At 40.0% G+C, this 24,341-nt stretch overlaps 1 protein-coding gene across 2 annotated transcripts in view; it reads right to left on the minus strand.

Moving 5' to 3' along the window:
* The window catches only part of LOC117540445 (protocadherin-16-like), a 79,066-nt gene that overhangs the window by 23,920 nt on the left and 30,805 nt on the right, over window positions 1-24,341 (minus strand). The gene's annotated exons all lie outside the window — the stretch shown is intronic.

Below are 24,341 nucleotides of genomic sequence, written 5' to 3' on the forward strand. Positions count from 1 at the left end.
GTGGGAAAAGTACTGCGGTGTGAATGCGCCTCTTGTTGTTGAAAAAGCTCCTTATATCCGTTAGCGTAGCTAGCTAGCACCAGATGCTAACAACAACAATCTCCGGTACCGGTGCGCGCTCTCTCTCTCTCTCGCACACAAAATGGCTCGTTCCACACACACACAGAGCCGAGCTTGAATGAAACACAGAGACCCAGACTTACTTGTACTGTAGAATATTATTTTCGAATCAATCATTTTTCAAATTATGAATTTCACACATAAAAATAAAAAAGACATACATTTCTTCTTTAAAGACAAGTCAAAAAAGTGAGATTTTCCAGATATTCATTAAATTATGCCTAATAATCAATATCAAACATAATTCTACTGAGAGTTTCACAGACATGGCCAATAAAGTCTGTAATATTAGGACTCCCACAAGAGCAATTCAATGCAGCGTGTGACTGATTGATGGAGTGTCATGGAGATCATTAAAAGACACTGAAGAGGAAAGCGTAGGCTCAAAGAAATCAAAGGAGTGGGCACATTGCAGAAATCTGGACTGAGAGTTACTTTGGGAAGTCACAGCTGGTGTGAAGCCGTGTACACTCCTCTCTCTCTCTATTGTCCTGGCATCATTTCTGAGGACAGCAGAGATGAGGAGAGTGAGGCAGAGACTTCCTAAAGGACTCTTTCACTACACGTTGAAGTAGCAGATAGGCAGGTTAGAGACATTTTGACATGTCGACCACCACACTAAAGACCTAGACAGAGACCGCACGGGCCCGGTGGAAGGAAGAAGCCCACACACTGTTGACCAATATATCTAAACTCTAAATATTAACCGCATAGACAGGTTTGTCTGGAGTACGACCAACCATATGTGAAAGATTTCCGTGGTTACCAAGGAGACAGAAAGCTGAAATCTTCACTGCATAGATTAAGACATGTGTAAGGTCTCCACAGGCTGACAATAAATTGTACCAAACTGTGGCCTGTGATGTCTTGCTGTCATTGTATAAAGTGTGATAAAAGTAATAAAATGTCAACAGACATCTGAGCTCAAAGAGAATGAAGGGCGTTCAAGAATCATCCTAGCTTATTGTATAGATGCTGTATGTCTACAGGCAAGTCTATATAGATAGAGAAAGCCAAAGCTGATACAGTGGTCTTCCTAAGACACTATTACCTGTCTGACAGACTATGCATATGCTCTGTGCTGTTTCTGGCCGTGAGGGGAACCAATAAAAATGGTCCTGAGATTGCTTTAACCTTTTTTTGGGGCTTTGCATTTAGCTTATTCCTTCTTCCTGGCAATGCTTGCATTGTAAAGTGGCAGTCCTACTATCAGCTGGTATAACTTCGGAAACCAATGTATTTCATGGCACTCTGTTAGAATTTTTAAATTCCAGTTCTACAAATTGAAAAGTTTACTTGATGGTGTTGCCGCAGGAAGGGTCAGGGGGTCATCAAATGAATTACAATTCACCCTCTGGCCTCTAGTGACCATTAATCTGCAAGCGGAATTTAATGAAAATCCAGCCAAGAGTTTCTGAGACATCTGATCATGTGTTAGTGTCAGAAAAAACTATTGAATTAAAGGAAGTGCAAGACAAAAAGGCAGCAGGGGTCATGTACTGTTTTGAAGAGAAAGAAGGACTCCAATATACTTCATTTTGTTTGGGAGAATAACTTTGTGTGTGGCATGGAAAATAAAAAGCTATTCATAGGAAACACTCCAAATACATCAATTCAAGCGTGACTCTGACTTTGAGCTCTCAATTATCCTTTGCATAATTTCTGTTGTAAAAGCCTCCAAAACATAACACTGGCATTGGCACATCAACATATTCCTAATAATTACAGACCAAACAGCTATGCAAAGTTGCTTTAATTATTAGCAATTCAAATTCACTCCTTCAGTATCCCAGCATGACTTCACATGAACAATCCATTCCAGATTTGTCAAGTCCTCTCTGGGTCCAGATGTCCGTTAAAATACATCTGCTGTATTGGGGTATCCCTGTGAAACACCATATAACTGTCGAGGTGAGTAACAATCTTAATCAAACTGATTTCTCTAAAGATATACAGTTATGTGCCGGTTGCCAAATCATATCACCCAGAACTGTCATTTCACATTGGGAATTAATTCCAACTGACCTGGCAGGGCTAATGATTTGACCAGAGTACAGCTGTAAACGAACACTAATGAATTCCATTACACATGTGCTGAAGGATAAACATGACAACAGATACTATTTTAAAGTACATTTCCAGAATGATATGGTCTTGACGTAATTCGGTTGCCTGAAGAAACAGAACAACTTTTTTGTTACTTCTGAACAGCAAAGCAACATTTGCCAAGCGTATGGCCCAGCAGTTCGTACTGGCCTAGTTTCTTCCAACAGGATTGTCTTAGCTCAGGATATAAAAGAAACTACTTTCTGACATGAGGAGACAAAGAAGTATTGATTTCTAAATCAACAATAGGTCCATGAACTGCAGCTCTTCATCTTCCTCTGTGTAGTGCACCGACAAAAATGTGGAGGACAGAAGGTTAGAGCGGTGTAAGGTCCACGTATCTGGCAGAGGAACAGAGGGGAGGGGATATAGCAGACAGGGATATAATCACACTCGATGCTAGAGTGCAGACACGGGACAGGATAGGGTTTCTGTCTCTTTCCTTTCCTCTCAAACATCCCTCACCATAACTACTACACTGCTGGAAAAAGTGAGTCCAAACATAGTGACAGAGTTCTGTGAGCGAAACGGCCAGAAGGTCAATCTGCTGATGAACAACATGCCATTTAGAAACATAAAGCTGAATGAATAACGTTGCATTTTTAAAGATGGTGTTTTGTTATGCAATCCTAATAAAGTCGCAGCTTGGCATTCATTATCATACTTTTTCCCAAATGAACACCCAGTAAACAGGCTGCCTGTCAGTGGCTTTATTTTTTGCGTAAGAAAGACAGAATCTAACAAATAAGAAATGTGTTCAGAAATAAATATGCCTCTTCACTTTAAAGTAGAGTTAAAAAATGCCTCTAGATGTTTCTGAACCTGTTGGGGTCTACCACACATTTTTGAAGTCTCACAATACTTAAAATATATGCAGGCACTCTTTGTAGTTTTTGCAATTTAAGAGTTGCTGCTACAGACTTCAGTTGTTGGAAGTAAGGTGGCCTGCCTACTTTTTTACTTTCATTAGACTTTCCTTTAAAACTGAAGCATCTGTCTTTCATCTATACCTTGCATCTGGAGGTGATTAGCATCAAACCATTTAAGGAGGGTTCCAGAAAAGGCGAAATGAGCAGAGGAGAGACATTGTGCAGCTAAGGACAAAAAGGTAGCACTACGTAGAGCAGAATGGAGTGAAGCTTTATTCAAGACCAGAGAGGCAAATCTACTTTTTCAGCTTTTAAATGATTCATGCAGGTCAATAATAAAAAACTAATTATTGCAAATATGACAAAAGTGGCACTTAGGGCAAGGAATAGAAGTAGAAACACAGATGTATTTTCCCCATAAAAAGATTATTTGTAGGGCACTACTGTGTGTCTACAGGCAAATCCGGGGTCATCAGGAAGGAATGTGACTTTTACACCTTGAAAACAAGTTAACAGTGTTTTTAAACAGCCCTCTGGTGTCCTACTAACCCAGGCAATTTTTGATATAAGCCATGATCCCAACGTGTAGGATTTAATCTGTAGCTTTTATTAAAAATGTCCTGAAGAAGAACAACAAAATAAAACATTTTTGAAAAGCACATGGGTATAAATGTTAGCAGGGGGTCCTGAGAGAGGTCCCTGTGCCAGACATGTTGTTGACCTTGGTGTGGGCTCACAGCTGGGGAGGACTCTACCATTATGTGCAGCATTTGCCACCACTTGTGCACAATATCAAGGGGGATACTCACCGAAAGTTCTACTATGGCTATAAAAATAAACATGATGAAAAAAAGTGTATAGATGTAGTGGTTTGTGTGGCGTTAACCCTTGGCCACCTGGAATGAGGCAGCTCAGTAACCCGTCTGAGAGGCTCCTGCTAAAAACATTAGCCTGTTTATTTTCCAAAGGTCAAATGGGAGAAACAACCCTGCCCCTGTTTTCGTATGCATGCTGACCACTGATTATCCAATGGAAAGAAAATATACGGAAAATTGCATTGAGCTCTTTGTATTGAAAAATAATCATTTTAAATGACAATATCAAAACAACATGTGTATTATTTAAAACAAACAAGTGGGTTGGAAGAGCCAGCCTTTAACCTAGGTTTAGTGTTTTAATCGCCACGTGCTGAAAAGTGCTATATAAAATGGCCTTGCCTTGCCTTGCCTTGCCTTGCCTTGCCTTGCCTTGCCTTGCCTTGCCTTGCCTTGCCTTGCCTTGCCTTGCCTTGCCTTGCCTTGCCTTGCCTTGCCTTGCCTTGCCTTGCCTTGCCTTGCCTTGCCTTGCCTTGCCTTGCCTTGCCTTGCCTTGCCTTGCCTTGCCTTGCCTTGCCTTGCCTTGCCTTGCCTTGCCTTGCCTTGCCTCTAATGGATGAACAATTGTTTGCGGATAGCTGGCTTGTAAATAGAGAATTCTAGATGGATTGGAAAACAAACACTTCACCCTTTTTCCAGGGGGCATTGTTCAAATAAATCCTCATTTATACCACAGTAATGTAAGAAAGTGCTTTACAAATGCAGCATTTTCAAATATGACTTCACCCCTAGCCGTGATGATTAACTCCCACTTCATTCTACATCAGCACACAGAGTTGAGGGTCAGAATACCTCTGAAGTAATTCAACAAACCCAAACCACCACAAAGAAGACAGTCAGGCAAGTTAAAAGCATAAAAGCCTCCGGGATGTGGTCAGTGTGGGAGGTGAATTGATGCTAGAAGTTTGATGAGTGGATACACTCTCACGAGACATCCGCCAAGGGAAGTGGCCCTGCTTCTGACACCCGTGGAGCAGGTCCTCAGCTCCGTGTCAGCTTGTCATCCCTTTCACAACCATCCAATAGCAGTGATAATCTCTGGTCTGCTGAGGCAGGCCAGGCGCTGCATCCCAGGGCCTGGGTAGGTGGGAGGGGAGCCAATATGAACCACACACAGCGTGTGTGTGGGTGCAGGAGCACCGACGTGGGCTAGGCTAATGCTACAGCTGCCTGCAGTGGGTGGGAGAAGGCCTACTGAGCATGGCATGCACAAACACAGCGCAGATGCAGTTTAAGAGCCAGATTGGACCCTAATTCCAAGAGATCCACAAGCCCGTTTGATGAGGTCTATGGAGTGATTCAACGCTGGAGTTCTTCCTCTTTTCTCTGTGTGAGCCAGGTGTACAGTACAAGCTGCTACATTCCTGTGATCAAGCAGCCTTTCAGTAAATGTGTGATCACAGCTGGCTACAAAGAAAACTGCATTCCTTAATACAGAACTAGTGGAATCTTATCTGCCCAAAAGGTATCTAGGAGATGGTCAACTCTTCATCTGTGACATGGATTCATATTCCCCAGTTGAGACATCTAAAGCAAGTAACATGCAACCACATGCTAAATGTATCTTTCGGTGGTCAACTCAAAGCAGTGCATACAATCGGTAATAATGAATAACACACTGGAGATATCCAATGGAGATATCCAATTTAAATTATTTTGACTGTGTTGATAGTTTGTTATCAACACAGTCATACTGCATTTTGATTAAATCATCTTTCTATTACATTTGCATGACGAACTCTCAGAATCACTTACAGATGCTGATTATACAACACTTATGGACGTGGCTACAGACATGTAGACACAAATATACAAGCAGAATTCACTTTGTGTCCATTATGTATTGCCCCCACAGCTGATTTCAGCAGTTAGATCAAGACAGGGAGGGATTGGTAAAGTTTCAAATGCAGTATAGAGGGATCCAGACCTGTGGTGTGGCATGGACTCCAGTCTGCAGCTCTTACTCTATGCAAGAGCATTATGGGGTTTTAATGAAATACCAAAACGTAATCTCTCAACTGCAGTTTCCATAAAACACTGACATTTTTGGTTGTTGATTTCATAGTAGACATTTAGAAGTCACCCAGTATGGATGACATGTTTATTGACTTTTGTAATGCCATTGCAATTACATTTTAGCTTGCTGGAAAACAGTAATTAAAAAAAGTTTGGAAAGTATTGTGTCACTGTGTAGATGCTTATGTTGTGTCTAGACCTGTCCAGTCTCATAGGAGTATCACAGGAACGGGAAGATGTTCTATATTTGAAGCAATTAGGAATTTCAAAATGCACAATAAAGGTTTCTAAATTGCATTATTTCCTTTCTATCAGGTCATTTGTCTCATAGAAAGGGTGTTTGCACATGCTGTATGTCTTACATGTTTTCAGTGATAGTGTTACACAGAAAAAGTTAATGCTTGAGAGAGCTTGACAAAGCCACTTAGTTCTGTGTGAAAACATAAATAGATCAATATATCATCAGCACAGTGCTTACATGTTCTCTAGATGCATTAGGTAGGGACTCCATTATGTGACAGTTCACATCAATACACAGCGTCTTAGCTCCAGGCAGTGGTGAATGATGAAGTTGACAGATGCTCCTGCTGTAATGTGGCTTCGAGACAATTTAACTGGACCATAATGTTGCCGCCATGTGGCACCAGCTTTTCATTTGATGTTTACTTAGCGAATAAATCAGCCCTGGAGTCTAAAAACGTCCATGACTTGATCTTGTATGTAAAATAAAATGCTATTTATTTATAAAGTTAATTAACTGTTAATGGCATGTTTAGATCATTCAATGGTCAGTTGCTTTATTATAAGAGAGCAACATCCCAGTCTGAAAATCTCTTGTTACTAACACTTAGCATATTTGTAATGTTATATATGATATTGATATATATGTCCTTATAAGTTTTCTGTTATAGTGATGGCCTCTCTAATCTCATCCATGTAAACATTCTAGCATACTGTTAGCTGACTGGTGGTACTCATGGAGTAAGGTAATCCGTGCTGAGAGAGGAGAACTAACTCTAATGTTGCTTTTGAGGCGAGGCAGAGAAGAGGGGGGCTGGGGGTGGGTCAGGGCAACGAGGTCATGAAGGCCTACTGGAACCATACACATAAACACACCCTGTCACTGACTGATAAACATTGCAAACAAATGAAGACTGCCCAGGCAGAGTTCTGGCATGTACGTGGTTTCTGCAGTAAAGTCTGTTTAACTGTAAGTCCTGAAGAAGTCATCCCTGGTTCAGACGTGGGTTGGACTCAAAACACACTCTGGCAACGGAGGCGGTCCGGAGAGCTGAGTGTCTGTTTGGATCTCTTTCTTTTGTTTGACCAAGTCACATAATTGCGAGTCAACAACAGAGGACCGTGTACAGATAGACAAATGAGTATGAGTACACACACACACACACACACACACACACACACACACACACACACACACACACACACACACACACACACACACACACACACACACACACACACACACACACACACACACACACACACACACACACACACACACACACACACACACACACAGTGTACAGTACGTTTCTAAACAGTTCCTTGCCAACAACAATATACATATCATATATTCACATATAACTACATCTCCGTCACATGGAGATGGCTAGAGACTGGTGTTCCGTCATCAATACACCTTTCATCTTGTTTTCAAACTTTCTGGAAAAAGTGATAATGAGATCTTCCATATTTCCACATGTAAAACTACATCACCTCCTAAACAAGAACCGTCTGTTATGTTGGAGTCCCTTTCCTATTTGACATGGTCAATGTGGTTGCTTTGTGATATTTGTATGTTTACCATCTGAGATGTTTGCTCTGATTCATGAGCAGTGTTTTTTTTTCACACAAATTCTTTTGAAAGCAAAGCAATAGGCAGGTTTCATTTCCTTGCAGGAATATTTATTTAGTTTCCAGCAAAATATTTAGGTGATAGAGTAATTATATTTTATCTTGTATACATGTCCAGTCCCCTCCTGCATGTGATTAATTTCAAACAATTCCTTCTGAGTATACATAAGGTAGTCAGTGAGCACTTCAGTTGTTTCTCAGAGCTAAAGGGACTTCCACAGTAAACATGTCCTCAGAAAGATTACTCTCACGCAAGCTCCTAAAAGGAACACACGCAAGTCTGAATCAAACATAATGAATCTATTTGAAAGATAAAAACCTGTTTGGGTTACACCAAAGTTTCGCTTTGGCCAGAACTTCCCCCTGATGTTCCCCATGTTATATTCATGCACACCTCAAATATACCTCACACACTAGGCAAGAGCACTTATCCACAAGCCTGGGTCTGTTCATTGATTACATTTCCGGCTTTTTGCTGAGACTTACATAGGATGGGGTTGTTATCATCTAGTGTCTGGACATAAGCTTCAGTATTAATTGCTTGTCCAGCTGTGCAAGAGAAGGTCCTTTGTGTGCATTTGTTAGCGAGGTTTACTGATGATATTCTACAACCTTTCCACTGTCAGTAGTAGCAAATCAGAGGTTTCAACACATTATGTGTATCTGCTGTTAGTTTTTACAGGTGCTATTAAAAGGGTCAATTCACCCAAATCACAGAAAACACATTGGTAATCTGCCATTCATCATTGGCTCTGAAAAAAGAGGACATTGTTTCTTAAAAACGGTGGTTTATGAATGAATAAATACATGAAAAAAAAAAACTGTATATCTTTGATTATATTTTTGCTTAGACCTGATCCCAGCACCAATTGCTGTTTTGCTGCAGACAATAGGTCCTGGTAGGGATTTCCAAAAAAAATGTATCCAAGGTTTTCCATTTTTTTTTATCAGATTAAAACAATTTAAGGACCACGAGGTTGAAGCAGCTTGAATATGAGCAAATCACTAAATCTGGAAAGAAAAACCTGGGCTCATTCCTAAATAAGGCCTAAAAAAGTATATACCCATTGTCAGGCTCACAAAAAGAACAACAATGACCTGCAACAAGGGTTGATAAGGCTGTGAGGCAGTTGAAGGGCCAGGAGCCTTAGTAAAATGACCCCTGGCTACAATATCTGACTGTGTTCCATTAGGATTCCCTAAATAAATAGGGATTTATTAATAAGGCTGCTAGGAAGACAGGTATAATAGGAGCAGCAGATGTCAGAAAGCATGCACCTAACAGATCGTTTTGCCTTCACTTCTCCTCACTATGCCAATATATATACTCGGATAAGGACTTCATCTGGTTTTCACTAAAAATAAGGGAAGGGTTTCCTATAAGAGAATTCTTTTGTAGACAAAAAAAACGACAACACATGAATAATTGATATATTCTATACTCTTCTTTAAGGAACTGAATGAAAGGAAAAACAAATATGAATCTCTGCTTTTCAGAGCCAATACCTTAATCAGCTCAGTGTGACATGCCTAGAGATTAATTGGACATTTGTTCTGGATGCTTTCTTTCCCTCTACATAGTGCGATCTAGGATAGGCTACAGGCTCTCGTAGACAATAGAAAAAATGTATACAAACCTATTACAAACCAGGCACATATTAAAATCACAGGGAAGACACAAATGACGAGTCAACTTCGGTAAAATTGACAATGACCATATGTTTCTCCAATTCACGTGAACGCCATCATTGAATCCAAATCTCAAATCACAAGATATTAACATATTGTATAAAGAATCTGTACGATAGATTACACGCATTTGATTTAACGTCAAAATCTCATTAAAAGATTGAAGTCAGATGAAAACTACCAAACTCCAGAAATGGGACCAGCCAAAGAGGATGTTGATGCAGCATCAGGCTCGTCAGAAGTCTGCGCTCTTGGATTGCCATTGGTTTGTAGGAGAGAACCCAAAACGTATCCACAACTTGAATTGACTAATTTTCTAGTCTGGAGAGGTCCCAAGAAGCGTCCTCAACCCACCTGTGTAAACAATACTTAATTACGTGCGAGTGTGTGATTTACACACAAAGGGGAATGAAGCACAGCTAATCTTATCCAATGAGGCAGAAGGTTCTGACTAACATGTGAGGTCCTAGTTCACAGGTCAGCCAAACGTCCAGCTGCCCTCTGTAACCTTCGGCCCGCCAACCATCTATTCCGTCTTTCATCTAGTAGCCAACCACTCGCCACTGCTGTAAGGGAGTCATATGAGGTTCTTCTGCCTTCATCAATAACCATGATGTAGAGGCAGACAAGTGAATTATGGCACAGGAAAAAAGTAAGGGTAATGTAAATCACAGATGAATTGGCACTTTACTACTCCCTTGAGTCCTTTGTGTTTTCCATGATCCAAGTAAATGTTGTTCTGACTTTGTAATTAAAGACTGCTCTGATGTTCTGAGGTATGATATTACAGGGCATTTCAGACCGGCAAATTATCTTCAAATAAACCACAAGAAGTAACCCATTTATTAACCAAGCAAGTAAAGCCAAAAGACAACATTTTGTCTAATACTTTAATAGGTTACACTATAACTCTGTCATTTGGATGTTGAGGCTTCATTGGTTATGCTGAAAGCCCATTTCTAGCCGTCCTCTGTGTTTCATTTCATCTCAATTTGTGGCTACTTGTTCTATGAGTGATGAAATGCTAGAACAAGCGTAAGAAACACAGCAGAGAAACATCATCATTATGATTGAACACATGCATCGTACAAATACATAACGGTTAATGGTCCATCATCTTCTTATCTGCAGACACATTCACCAAGTTAATGTGAACTTTTGCTGTCATATTGGGACAATGTTCGAGAAAACTTAGGCTAAAGTGAATCTCAATCGTTCTCTTGTTTGAGAACAGATCATTTGTTGCCAGCACAGCTTCATCCTTATCATTTTCATGTGAATCTCTCACCATCACACTCTCCTGGAAGTCAAGATATTTCTATCTGCTGATGTCAGTATCTCCCTTACTCCTCACTCATTTGATCCACTTCAGCATACCATATGCTTTCCCAACTCCAATAATGCTGATACAACAAAAAAACGCCATTATTCTTTAAGGAAGTAACCACTGCTACTTTTTATGACTGCAAGCATGATATTTGACGTTCAAACAATAAGAATATACAGAGGTATGAAAATCTCTGCAAACCAGTCACAGCGGAGTTTAAAAACATTGCCACTTTTGGTGGCAAATATATAATTTCTGCATAATTATGAAAAATGTATTACGCTTCATTTATCATTTATCAGGAATCTTTATTTTTGTTTCAACAGGTGAGGATAAATTAGATTTAATGAAATGTTGTTTATTCTAAGCCACTTCATAAACCATATGCCTTCTTTATCCTTGCATATCTTTCTGACATATACTTAAAGTTGGGGTAGGTAAGTTTGAGAAACCAGCTCGAGTGCGCTAGAATTTGAAAATACACAGCCGGAAAAAATCTGCCACTTCCTTACAGAGCCCCTCCTCCAACACACCTTAAAAAGCACGACCAATCATTTTAGCTGCCCGGCTAAAGTAACTGGATGGCCTACCTGCCTGTCAGCCTTCCATCTGTGCACTAACTTATCTCGTGCCCTCATTGGTCATGTGCGCGAGCGTAGGCCCTGACACACCAGGCCGAAATCGGCCGTTTTCGTTAGTCGGACGACGAAGCGTGCCCTGTCGCCCAAACTCAATTTGGTGTGTCTCGCCCCAAATTCAACATGTTGAATCGGCCGTGCGTCGGCCACAGGCAGTCGGACAAAGAAATCACTCTGATTGGCTGTTCAGCTAGCGAATCAGTGCATGAGAAGCGAAACGGTTGCTTGAGAATGTCTTCCACAAGCAACACTCCAATGGCTGATAGCTCCAGTACCGCACGAAACATGTTTTCGATGGACGAGAGTGAAAATGGAACGCACATGCTATTTGTTGTTTGTTTAGATCACGCAGTCTGTTCTTCTTCTCTGTCTTCTGGTTGTTGCCTCTTTTGAATGACGAATACACACAACCGCCGCCTGCTGGTAAGGAGAGTTATTACCACTCACGCATGCGCAGTTCGTACATGCTCGGCTGAAGTCTTTGCGGTGTGTTCCAGTGCGACACATGGCCGAGACGCAGGGGAACAAGGCGACGCAACAGTCGGCGTCGGCGAGTTCTCTGGTGACTGCTTGGTGTGTCAGGGCCTTTAATCAATCAATCAATCAATCAATGTTTATTTATATAGCCCAATATCACAAATGTTACATTTGTCTCAGTGGACTTTACAGTTTGTACAAAATATCAGTATGACAATACGACACCGTACAGTACTACGGCTTCCACAGATGACATTTTTTTATGGATTTTTTGTCAAAGCACTTAAGATATTCATTGCTATCGGGATGTTAGGAGCATTCCATGGAATATAACAAAAAGTGTATCTCGAGCCGGTTTCTCAAACTTACCTACCCCACCTTTAAGATCAATATGTGTATATATATATATATATATATATAATATATATACATATAAAACTTTTAGTCACACATGAATGATAAACACATTAAAAAAAAGTAAATGTTACCCTTCATTGACATAGTGACCCAATTACAAGAGAATCAAACTGTTATCACCGTGTGGAAGTAGTTGTGAAAGTCATTATTCTACATTAGTTCTTGTGTCTTGCAAATGCTATTGTTCAGTTGAACAAATTATTCATAGTCATGCATATTAGTCTTTCAAAAAGGGCCATAATAGTAAGAAATTAGCCCATTTAAGCAGTTAGAAGACATTAAACAGGAACTGAGTGTGTAAATGTGTGATATCCTGCTGGTAAACCATGTACTCTGACCTCTGTGAGTCTGTTGAGCGCTTTGACTCTAGACCTCTGTGACAATGGCAGAAATAAATCAAAGTTTGATTTCTGAGGAAAGATTTATTGTAAGGAGTGGAATGTGTCACAGGGTGTAAGGACCGCCTGACCTAAAAGACACAGGAAAAGTCAAAGGTCGCTGTTTCTCTTCCTTGTCTAAACGACTGGGTAGAGATGGAGATGGTTAGGTTGTTATGGTGCAGTCAGTGAAGCAAAGAGAGGAAGATGGAAAGACTAAAAATTATTCGTGAACTACAGTTGAACAGCAGCAAATGACCATTTAACAGTAGAAAGTAAATGTTTGGCCTTCTTTAATAGTAATAGTAATTTCTTTATGTGAATGGAAAGCAAAGGTATAGGAAGCCAAATAGTCCTGCCTTCTTTGGATTGATCACTAGTTTAGTGCTACTCATAAGGTAGTTTAATATTTTGTTCACAATTAATGTATAACCCCTCATAGGTGATGGATTATTCATAGGCAAACCAGACACTTTGGTTTGTGAGTTTGAGAAACCGGCTCGAGATACACTTTTTGTTATATTCCATGGAATGCTCTTAACATCCCGATAGCAATGAATATCTTAAGTGCTTTGACAACAAATCTGTGGAAGCCGTAGTACTGTAAAAAGTACGACCAATCATTTTAGCCGGCCCGGCTAAAATAACTGGATGGCCTACCTGCCTGTCAGCCTTCCATCTGTGCACAAACTTATCTCTGCCCTCATTGGTCATGTGCGCTTTTCGTGTGTGTTGGAGGAGGGGCTCTGTAAGGAAGTGGCAGATTTTCTCCGGTCGTGTATTTTCAAATTCTAGCGATCTCGAGCCGGTTGCTCAAACTTCTTTGATACGTTTTATTTGTACAGCCTGAAACCATTTTCTGTAGAAGTCATTCTTGCCCTTTTTCATTCTCCATGGGTCTTCTCCAATCTCCTTACAGGTATACGCTTTTGCTTCTAAACGGACTGTGGATTAATCCTTATATGGTCTTTAAATTTGAAGCAGATATTTGAACAGATCTCTAGGCACCTGTTGCATTGCTTTGTACTTCTGAGGAGCCTATTCCTGATATAAAACTGTCAGTATACCGTATTTCAAGTTCTAATGTAAGTGAAGAAGCTGAGGCGTATCCTCATTTAGAGATAACAGCAGTGATATTTCAGTGCAGGCATACAGGAGAGGTCATGGAAGCAGTAGAGCAAATAGATGGGAAGGACACAGACCTCAACCAGATCAAAGAGAAGGCTGTTTAATGAATAATAATGGGGGCTACGAGGCAATTCAAGTCCTGTAGTAGGAAGGTTAAGCTGTCCGAATGACACATGCAGCCGAGTCTTAGGTTTCTGGGGCCTTTCTGAAATGGGAGAAGAGCCAAGATGAACACAGTGAGCTTGATCTGGGGTCACCGGTTTATGGATAGTCGGGGAGCTGGTGTGAGTGGCAGAGCAACTCTAAGCCAGCCAAACAAAAGGAAGAAGTGCTGGGAGATTAACTAAACAAGCAACCCAAAAAAAATAAACTGCAGACAGAGATTTTGCTTGAGATTAAATGAAAATAAGAGAGATGTTTTTCTGTGTGTGACACCAGAGAAGAGGGTCATTAACCTTTTTTGTCAGCCATTTATAAAAGGAAGCATTCTCTTTTATTTGGTACATCCCCTATTTCAATGAATAAGTGATTAAAACTGAGATGGGCCAAGTGCTCGAAAAGAGCAGATGTGGTTTTAGAAATAAGACCAAGTTGAGCATAACAATAGGAGAGAGAGTTCAGAAGAGACAGATGTAGCACATGGCACCCCTCTGGCGCTGATTAACCCTGCCTTATGACACAATTGTCTTTATGAAGCACCACAGCTAATCCCTAAAATGGATCACATGTCTTGAAGTATTGCCTGAGATATTAAAGCTTCAGTGTTGGTGCCATCCATTATTGTGCTTCCTGGATTTGGTTCCAAGTAGGACATAATCACATTTGGGATGTGGCATGGAAAAAATCTACACTTCTCTTAAATTGTTGACCTCAAGACAAAATTATGGTTTGAACTCTATTATGGTTGAACAACTGCTGATGTGTAGTCTTTATTGGAAGCACTGGAATTGGAAAAATAAAGCCACATTAAAGCACACCAACAACGCTCAAGATAATACATAACCATTATGTGACTGCGTGCTTACAGTTTCAGTCTGAGGTGGTTTTCTGAAAATTGAAGTGTCTTTGTGTTGATGTCTGTTTTTTGTATTGATTTGAGTCTAAAAACATAGTCTGTAAATTGATCTGAGATCTTTCATTGTGAAAGACTTTGATTCCATCTTACGAAAAAACAATCTCACAGTCACTTACATCTGCCAATCATACTTGTGAACGTGTAAAAGGGTGCATTGTACGATGAGGCCAGGAGAAAGTTTAGCACCCTTTTACAAAGAAAGGAAAGAGGGAAAAAACTGTGAGGAAAAAGTGTGGGGGGGGGGGGAAGTAAAGCAAAAGTCTGAGGAAAAAAACACTCTAATCCTCCAACTTCACAGTTTCCTCTGAGGCTGAGGCCTTCCAGGGCTCATTCAGAAACAACTAATGTTTTCCTTCCCTTTAAGAGATTACATCAGCACACTAGAGTCGATACCCCTCGACTACAAACAGTTGCAGTATCTAACAAAAAGTTTTAAACTGTGGCTGCTGTGAGGGGCCCAGGTTTTCATAGACCAGCATGATGGCAGTGACATAGGGGCAAAAGAGGCATACATGCATGTATTGGGGATACATTGGAAATGATCAACACTGCAACGCTGAATCCACTAATCCAGCAGGACCACATACAAGGCTGCAAACATTTCAATAAACGCTTGAATGTGGGGTAATTAGGGATTAGTTGTGGCTTTCATAAAGAAACCAAAGGCTATATGTGGGCTGTTTTAGTGTTAATAGCATGAAAAAAAGGTACAAAGAAAACATATTGTAATCCAAAAAGCCAATTAGAAATGGGGACTGTGGATTATTGGCAAGTCATGGGATTTCTCGAACTTTGCTTCACCAGTATAACTTAAGCTCATTTGATGGGTTAAAGATTCAGATGTCACATGATTCTTTGGGGGAGAAACTGGCTCTGTGTGTCGCGAAACGATAAGCAGATCAACCACTCCTCAAAGGGATTACAACTCATTTCAGAGGGCAAAGGCTTGGGGAAGGGAACTGGGAACTAGTAAAACTGAGAATACCAGTTGCTTTGCATACATTGGACTGGATGATCTTTTGTTGAACACTATTAAGTAGGAAAAATAACTATTCTCCTCATATCAGTGTCATAAAATACCAAAAGCACAGCCTTTGCCACAAAAGGACTCAATAAAATCCTGATCGCATCAACACTCTTCCCAGCATGATATTATAAACGGATTTTCCTAGAACTTAACTGTAAAATATAAAATGTGCACTAATGATATATTCAGAAAAATTCATATTAAACTTCAACCTCGGCTCACTATTCACGGGGGGAAATCTTCTTACGAGCAGCTTTTCAATTCCATGCTTTTCATTTATAATGCTGATTCTGAAGTTAACCCAAAAGTGTTGACTTTGAGCCAAAGCTTCCATCAGCAATCATTAATTATGAGGGATGATATCCGACATTCATTTGCACCATGTTCACACGGTAATTCTCCATACCAAGAGGCTGTTACCTTCTGTCTTGAAAACAGCCTTTTCTTTCAGGCCTATTAAGCAGTTTTGTGGGGAAACATTTATGTCTTTGCCAAACACTCGCTGGAGATCAAAGTCTGAGTTTGAGAGATATTTTACTTTTCGTTCTGCATGCTGTGTGGCCTTTTGTTAGAGGTTCAAAGGACAAAACTGTTGGAAAACACACTTTACACATTTGAACTCTTTCGGCTTTATTATTGAGAATTGACTTAAAACCTTTTGGCTGACCAGAGACTGACTTTTTTAGAACGCTTTTTCTTTGTTTGATATTTCACTGCAGTTAGAGTTTTTTTGTATTTATTTATTTTTAAAGGCAAGATTATTTGTAGACATTCCAATAAATCATTAATAGCTGGAAAAATATAAATGTTCTCCTCACAGTGTAGGCTCGCTTGTGATAACACCTCGAAGCTTATTAGTAAAACATGCTGAAGTTAACACAGAACAGATACATGCAGAGCTAATTAAACCTAGTTGTGACTCTATATTTTATAATCTCCTCAATGTTAAACTTTTTTCAGCCGCTTTCATCATTCATGGCCTGTTAGATCACTGTCACTCCAGAGACAATGACTGGCCGGTGGGGGGGTGGCTATAAGCTTTCCCAGACCCGACCTCGGGCGAGCACTATGTGTTTATGAGGTGATTTGGAAATGTGATGATGTCACACGCCGGCTGTGAAAGCATGTTCGGCGGCCGCTCCATTGGCCCTAATTAGAATATTAGCAATGAACACGGAGCAGTGAGGAAATGTGCTGAAGGAGCATGTGGCCCGTTATCCCTCCAGCCTCTTTGTTAAGTCATATCAGTGATGGGTGGCACCAGACATATCTGAAAGAATATAATATATGCTTTTGTGCCCCCAACGCGCTACCTTATTTTACTTCAAATATATTATACTGCTCTATTATATCTGTTATGTCTGTGAATGTATTACTGAGCTCACTAATGAAGCAATGAAGTCGGCAAAGAAAAGAAGAAATATTTAAGCCATCCTCCGCTGTATGCAGCATGATGTAATAATTCATGATGTGAGTGCTGACCTTAAACTGATGTAAAGCAGAAAACTGCAGGTAATGGTGCCTTTCATGAACTTGTGGGCAAAGTGAATGTCAGAAGTACTCAAAATTACGTTTACTCTTGACTCAGCTAGGCAAATAGAGTAAGAAATATGTTGCCTGCACAACTCAGGAGTGGCATGAGGGTATTATTAATATTGGATAATATATCAGAATCTGCTTGTAAAGAGATGTAATCCAATTTGTATTACCACAAATGGTTTCTTCTCAGGTGGGGAAGGTGAAGCTAAATCAGCCTTGAAAGAGACTTCAGCACAGGGTATCTTTCTCATCTTAGAAACAGTACAGTTTGGTCTATGGATACATATCAGACACACAGTAGGTACATGTATTTACGTAAGGGTACTGTAAATCAGACAGCCTCTAGGATTTCAGTATGTCAGTAATCACAGATAGATAGAGTTTACATTTAACAGCAATATTTACATTTGCTCTATTTAGAATTCAGTGAGTAGGGCACATTACTCGTGACAATTGTTTATCTTTCAGTGACTCTGGCACATCAAGGAGAATGAACGGTTTCATATCCACTTTGATCTTGTTAATTCATAGTCTTCATAACTCATGTAGTCTTAAGCTCTGCTCTGATGTGATTCATTTTTTTAAAGCAAAGCAGGAGGTTAATATAATCATTGCAGAACATATCTGTGATTTAATCCGGTCCAAATATGCAGTTTACTTGTGGTTCCAGCAAGAAATCTGGGTTTTCTCATCTTTGTTATTTTATCCTCTTACAGATAACATCGTCTAAATCTAAACCTGACATTAACACTTATTATTTAGGTTGAGATGTACCTCTTCTGTTTGCCATATCATCTCAGTGTAGAGCTACTTAATTCCTATTTGTTCTCAATACCTAACAGTTGAGGTTAGAAAGCCTAATCCAGATTTACAGATTTTAGACCTATGGGTTGGAACACGTGTCATTGAAAACGCTACGACTACCACTACAACAAGCTATTGTTGTTTTTCACCATCCACCAGCAATGGGTCTTTCTGTTGTGTATTTAACGGTTAAACTGTCTTCAGCTCTTTAAAACACTTTGACCAAGACAGAGTCACACTCCTCAATGTCCCACCTGGTTCTGAGCTGTTTTTAAAGCAAACACTTGTGTATCAATGCCTCTCTGTGTGATCACAGAGACTATCTAGATAGGCAGCTAAAGCTAACTACATGTTGGGATTGAACATGTCAAGTACATAACCTAAAGCTATGATGCTACATCCCTCCAGACTCTGGATCCAACATGTTTTCCAGTGGGAATCTGTGAGACGATAAATGCTTTTCCTCTAACTGACATTTTTATGATGTACATGTTAAACAGCAGGTCATGTGGGCTGGTCTGGGCTGGGCTGTATGTGCCGCTTCCACCCCATGTGTGGTGTGAGTTCAAAATGACCACCGGGGGAATAAAGCATACTTCCATCTTGATAGTGTTGGACACAGAATGTAGAGTTCCTGTGGTAAAAACATATTTCACACCTAGTCAACAACAAAGGGTTCAGGCTGGGCTAGGATGGGTCATTGTCTGGTGAGTTCATCCAACCCCAAACACGCCTCTTGAGAATCATAAAACATATTTGATTAAAGGTTATTTTCCCTGTTAGACATATAACATTTGCACAACATATTAAGATTAATGCAAATTATGATAAAATAAGAAAAGACTGCTGTGCTCTGGTGATATTGTTAAAAATCACCAGGCACAACCCCGGAACCACACTCTTGAGTTTCCCCCCACAACAGACCCCTTTACTCAAGGGGATTAGGACCTTTCCTATCACACAAGCCTGCTGGAGGGAGACCAAAGAAGGACTAGAGCTCCCCGGCAATTTCATCAAAGAGGAAATTAAAGGCTATTGCTGTTTTTACGCTGACTTATTTGAAAGTCAGATAAAGAGAACAAAAACAATGGAAGCAAGATGTTGATTTCCTCACATTTTGTCAGAATTGTTCACTCACTCCTAAAAGTTTTTTTCTGGGTTATGGTTCACAGGCACTGCATACATGTTCAACACTACGTATCAGATTTCAATTCCTACAGTCACACAATTTTAGGAAATTCTCCTGCACTGAAAAAATGCATTTGTATGGGCAAGCTGCCCAGGAACCATGGCTACAGTATTATAGAGCGAGTGGATCATTTGTCTCTGAGTTGTTGTTAACCTCCCGGGAGAGAGAGGCCTAACTATAAGTAGCTTGGGACTCAAAACCAGCCCAAAACATAGACTGCCAACAAACTCAACAAAATAGTTTGAATAAATAAAAGAGAAGGATCTCATAAACTACTTTTCAACTTGCAAAGGTAAACATGTGTACAGCTCAGTTGCCTCCAATGATCAAAGGCTTTGCTCGATTCCATGCTAACTTAAAATATTAAAATAAAACATTAAATATATAATAATGAAAATGGAAATCAAGCTGAGAATAGATGTCCACTGCATTGATTGACCAAACTCAAATCTTCATCCCGGTGAAGTCAGTGTTCCACATGCAGTCGAAGGCTCAGAGATTTCCAGATCACTGAAAGCCAAGGAGAAATCTGAAACCATGAGCCCGTGTGGGGGGAGAAGAATAACAAAAGGCTTTAGTAGAAAAGCATTGAGAAGAAAGAGCCAGTTTACATGCTTTTCCAAATTTCAGATGAGATTTAAAAACATCAGAGGAACATTATATGCATATTGTATTAGGAGCCATGTTAAGAGTCTTCACAAAAGTGAGTTAAGTGAGTATTTTTTTTATGAGTTTCACTAAGCTTTATGAACCCAATGGCTAAAAAAGTTCCATTTATGAGAAGATTTCTAAGATTCCAAGTTGGCCAGTCTGTATTATTTTATACCTACTAGTTGTGCTGTTTTTTTATTTTGTTCGATTGCTCTGTTTTCTCCTACATAGTCTAGGAATACAGAGTGTAGTAAAAAATAACCACAAAAACACAATGCTAGAATAGAAAACGCTCATTCAGGTCGATTCTACTACAGATTGGAGTGTGGCAATAGCAACATGCTAATTATATCAACTTTTATTTAAGGAAGTTTTCCAGAAATTACCCAACTCAGAATAGTTTTCACTGCTTGGTCCGATGCCTGAGGACTTCTCTGTATCCCTGCTCTAAAGTAAGCTTTCCTTTCATGTAGAGTTGTCCTGTTAAGACGGTGTATCTTGCAGATAAGAGGCAGTGTATCTTCTAATGGCTGCAGACTTAAAGCACACCTTTGTTTCTGACACATCTTCAACGACATGATGAGTGGGTGAGCCTTTGGGAATATTTAGCCACTGCTAACTGTAAGGTAGCACTGATTTAAACAAGAGGCTGTGGTGAAAGACTGACAGCTGTAGGCCTTAGCAGTGTGAATATATGTGTGTGTATTATCCCTGTAAGACTGTTTACAACAACCAAATAAACAATAACATTTATTGAGATTAATATTAAAAGATAAATATGTACTTTATTATTTGTTGTGTATCCACATAAACTTACTGGACAAATTACTGCTGTAATTTTTGTAATGTGTACGATATTTTTCGTTGATCAATTGAGCAATAACACAGTTTGGTTGTGAAGAGAACAGGTATGCAGTGTTGTTATTCTTAGTTGGCAGTCACAGTGGCCTGCTTTGACTGATCCTGCTGAGATAATAGGAAGAAGTCTTTGATTTGATTGAATTCCAGGTAATAGTTTCCAGAGAGAGCCATTCAGCACTGAGGAATGCAAACTAATCTGGTCACATTGGTTCTGCTGAACCTCTCAGAAGACCCCGCAGGGTCGTCACCCTCATAATACCGGCCCCACATTTACATCCCTCTTCAATAGAAAGTGAGAGGAGGAATGAAAGCAGGATGGAAAGAGGGGAGGAGCTAGCACATCACTAAGTGAACCATAGCTACTGTTCAAATGTGCAATGAGTTCATTGAACGGTGCCATAATCTGCAGCTGTTAGTTGCTGGCTGTAAAAAATATAAAATACGTGTAAAATCACTGGACAGCATGAGTGTGTAATGAACTGACACAAAACGGGTATCTTTTATGTACAAATACCATTTAGAATGGACACTTTGCCACTGCAGAGCAAAGAGAAGACAACATCTCAGCTGCCGGGGTCTTTCAGTAGTGGACTTAGCCAACAAATTAAGAACGCCTGGCGTACTTTGTGAAATCCTGTTAAGGATACTGTTGATGGGCAGGGACTTTGTCACTGTGCAGACAATGGCTTCACTCTCTGCTCCCGGGTCATTTTCATTAATTAAGCAACGCAGCGCTCAAAAGCTAATCCAATCACACAGCAGTCTTTTCTCACGGTTCCAGGCCTGGATTCTGGATGACTTTGGTGGGCCTGCTGCTTGACACCACAAGCAACACAACAATGTGCACTGCCAAGGAGAGCGGGAACAGTGGACAGAGATCTGCAAAGAGCAGAGGCTGACGGAAATAACAAACCACCCATACACAAACCAACAAAGCCAAGGCTCAACAGTAGTCTACATTCACTGCAGTATGTCATTATATTATTTAATGCTTCATGGCAGGGACATGGGATAAAACAACTCCTTTGTGTTCCTGTTTTCTCTGAAATAACACCTGTATGTTAGCAGCAGGTGAAATGGATTTGCAGATACTGTGTGTGATGTTGAAAAGAAGACAATGTTTCAAAGGTAGAATCAGTTAGCATCATGACCCCTCTATCCCCCTCTGTTTCTGGTGGAGTCATTAGGACATCAAGGCATCCCTTTGGGTCAGTCAACTTGTTTGCCATCCTTCTTTCAGCACAGTAACTTCCTCTGCACAGAATACACGCTCTGCTCTCTGATTTGTATTTTTAAAAGTATTTGTTTTACTTTTATTTATTTTTATTATATTTGTTATTATATCATAACTTAGTACTTTTGTTATCATATTTAGCAAAAATCTGTCTGTGGCTCTTTCCTGCTGTAACGATGAAAATGTCCCCTCTGTCGGACTAATAAAGGTATTCTGATTCTGTGTATGGCTTTTATAAGCTTTAAAGCCTCCGTGGTCTGAAGGAGGGTGCTCCAATGGTCCTTCAGTTGGATAATCACAACAAATTCACAACCATTTTTAATCATTTTTGTCTGTATTTAATCAAAAAGTTGTTGTCCCTGATCCCTTAGATTTGAGAAGAAGAGTAAGCATGCATATCTAAAAGAGAGCCCTGAGTGCCTCCTTGATTATTACTTTCTCTTTAGCTGTTTATAACTAAATGTGAATGTTTCAATATTTTCTTTAACACAAAGAAATACAAGAAATGCACCACTTTAATTCCCTTTGTCAGGTCTTTGGGAAATGTCAAGGCCCAGACAAATAGTCTCCATAGTTAATGGCTTACGGAGTCCATTCACTTTGTCTGTCAGCTTTTTAGCGGTTTCTCTTTTGAAGCCCATGCTTCAATTCTCTGCTTGATGTTATGTGCCAATAGACCATACACTGCTAACAGTTTGACATATTCCTTCAGACAAAGAGCTAAAGCCCTGCTCCAACTAATGGATATAACAGATCACACCAGACACAGATGAAAATACAACAGTTGGAGCTAGCAGCAGAGGTAGAAGGCTTTGGGAGACCCTCTCAGTGTTGTATTTCTTCTTGTTCCTGTTTAGAGCGACCCAATTTGATTGAGAATCATGGAGATCAGCTTTGAGAAGAGAGTATATCTTTGTTTTACTTGTGTTTCAGAGTCTACTGATGGCCATCCACTGATCCTGGACTCTTGGTGAACCTCATTCTTATGATCTTATGTGGATATAAACATCATACATGTATCTGACTAATATTATTTGTACTCAAAATACTATTCAATGTCTTTGAATGACATTTGAATAACACCTAAATTGTTATTGTACCACTGCCAGAACTTAATCCCGTCTTTAGTACCTCTTTCTTTTCTCATATCCTAGAAATCTCAGGCACCTGAACCAAGTGTCAAAAAGAACTATTAAAAACAGCTGTCAGTAACATACTGCTGCACTGATTTCCCCTTACGCAGTAGTATTATATTTGTATAACTAGTTCACATGAGAGTGTGTTCAAATGTATGTTCACACTATCACAAATGAATTGTACACTTGCTAAAATGGTCTTTGGTCAATCAGTTGTAAGGAATTTTGCTCATGACGACATCAGTAATGAAGGATGTATTTGTTTTCAATCAGGGGAACAACTGCAGGATTAAGCTAGGAGACTCCTGCCGACTGAATCAATGAAGGGAGACTTAACATGTAACAGCCCTATTTTTACAACTGCTGGCTTCAGATTAGTGCAGCTGACAGACAACATGCGGGTGCTGATGGAATTTGTTCTGAAGCTGGCAACCCAAGTGTGTCGCTCTCTCCTCGCGGGGTCACGGATACTCCCACCTGGGCATTGTGCAACCCTGGGCTGAGACAGCTGCCCAGAGAAAACACCTTGCCAATCCAAATCATTTGGCCACTGGAGGTGTGCATGATAGCCCACAACACATTCTTTTTGATGCTTGAAGAGTAGAAAAACATCAGCCATGGGAACTATTGGATTTCATAGCATGGGTAGTGTGGCAATGGGTAGGGTGGACCTTCACCTCAGACCTAAACAAGTCATATTCCTGCCAGCTATTAAAATCACATTCTTCAGTTTCACATGCTATAGATTCAACGCCTTGGCAAGAACATTTATCCCCGGTCTTTTGTTGAGACCAAATTATGCCGCCTAATTTCCCTCAAGTGAAGCATTGCCTGTTGTCTCATCCAAGAAAATGTTTAGTATATTGTTATAAATGGATTCTTAATCTTTTCCAGAGAAGAAAAGCTGCTTC

Source organism: Gymnodraco acuticeps, unplaced genomic scaffold (genome assembly GCF_902827175.1).
Source record: "Gymnodraco acuticeps unplaced genomic scaffold, fGymAcu1.1, whole genome shotgun sequence".
Taxonomy (NCBI): Eukaryota; Metazoa; Chordata; class Actinopteri; order Perciformes; family Bathydraconidae; genus Gymnodraco; species Gymnodraco acuticeps.